Source organism: Sorex fumeus, unplaced genomic scaffold, assembly GCF_029834395.1.
Source record: "Sorex fumeus unplaced genomic scaffold, SorFum_2.1 ptg000171l, whole genome shotgun sequence".
In the NCBI taxonomy this organism is placed as follows: Eukaryota; Metazoa; Chordata; class Mammalia; order Eulipotyphla; family Soricidae; genus Sorex; species Sorex fumeus.
Window position 1 is genome coordinate 5313226 of NW_026606228.1, and position 1555 is coordinate 5314780.

Here is a 1555-nt window from a genome sequence, read left to right on the forward strand (position 1 = left end):
GTTGTCATTCCTACCAGCAGTGAAGGATGTTCTCTTTCTCGTCACATCCGTCCCAACACTGGTTGCTTTTGTTCTTTTGGATATGGGCCAGTCTCTGTGGTGTGAGATGATATCTCATTGTGGTTTTGATCTGCATCTCCCTGATGATTAATTATGTAGAGCATTTTCTCATAAGCCTTTTAGCTATTTGGATTTATTCTTTGAGAAAGTTTCTGTTCATTTTGTCACCCCATTTTTTGATGGAGTTAGATGTTTTCTTCTTGTGGAGTTCTACCAGTACTTTGTATATCCTTGATATTAACCCTTTGTCAGATGGGTATTGGTCAAATATCCTTTCTCATTCTGTATACTGTCTTTGTATTTTGGTCACTGTATCTTTTGAGGTGCAGAAGCTTCTTAATTTAAGATAGTCCCATTTGTCTATCTCTATTTTCACTTGCTTGACCAGTGGAGTGACATCTTTGAAGATACCATTAGCTTCAATTCCATAGAGGGTTTTTGCCAACTTTGTCTTCAATGTACCTTATGGATTCCAGTCTGATGTTGAGGTCATTAATCCATTTTGATCTTGTTATTGTTCATGGTGTTAGGCAGAGATCTGAGCTCATTTTTTTTGCAAGTAGCTGTCCAGTTTTGCCAGCAGTTTGTTAAAGAGACTTTCCTTGCTCCACCTCATATTTCTTGCTCTCTTATCAAAGATTAGATGATTATATGTTTGGTTGGAGATGTCAGTATATTCAACCCTGTCCATTTGTCTGCAGCTCTGCCTTTGTTCCAGTACCATGCTGTTTTAATTATTACTGCTTTGTAGTAGAGTTTGAAGTTAGGGAGGTTGATTCCTCCCATTTTCTTTATCCCAAGCATTGCTTTAGCTATTTGTGGGGGCTTATTTTTCCATATGAATTTCAGGAGTGTTTGCTCCATTTCTTTTTAGAATATCATGGGTATCATCATAGGGATCGCATTGAATTTTTACAGTGCTTTGGAAAGTATTGCCATTTTGACAATGTTAATTCTCCCAATCCATACGCAGGGGATATATTTCCATTTTCTTGTGTCTTATTTATTTCCTGAAGTAGCGTTTTGTAGTTTTCTTTGTAAAACCCAGCTCCCGAAAGAGAACAGTGCAGAGTCTCCTGCCCCCACTCCTGGCTGTCCTCACAGAGGCTCCTTGAAGGGGGCGGGTTGAGTTTCCCTCCCTGCCCTGAGCAGAGCCCCGGCAGCCAAAGACCTCCAGAACCAGCCACAGCCATGCTGAGACCATTCTCCACACGTCCAGACAAGCCTCATGCATGAAGGAACCGGCAGAGAAACCCAGGCACGCGGGTCCCAGGGCTGAGGTCTCCATGCCTGCTCAAATCAGGGCTGAGCATCCTCCACCCAGATCCCCCATCTTCCAGTAGGCAGGCGTCACACCTACCAAATCCCCCCCGGTGCTAGGTAATTCCATCGACGTCAAAACCAGAGACTATAAAACTCACCTCCCGGAAGCGTGTGGCCGCGACACCCTATTATCTCATTCTTACTTTGGACAACCCTGAATGTATCCTACCCA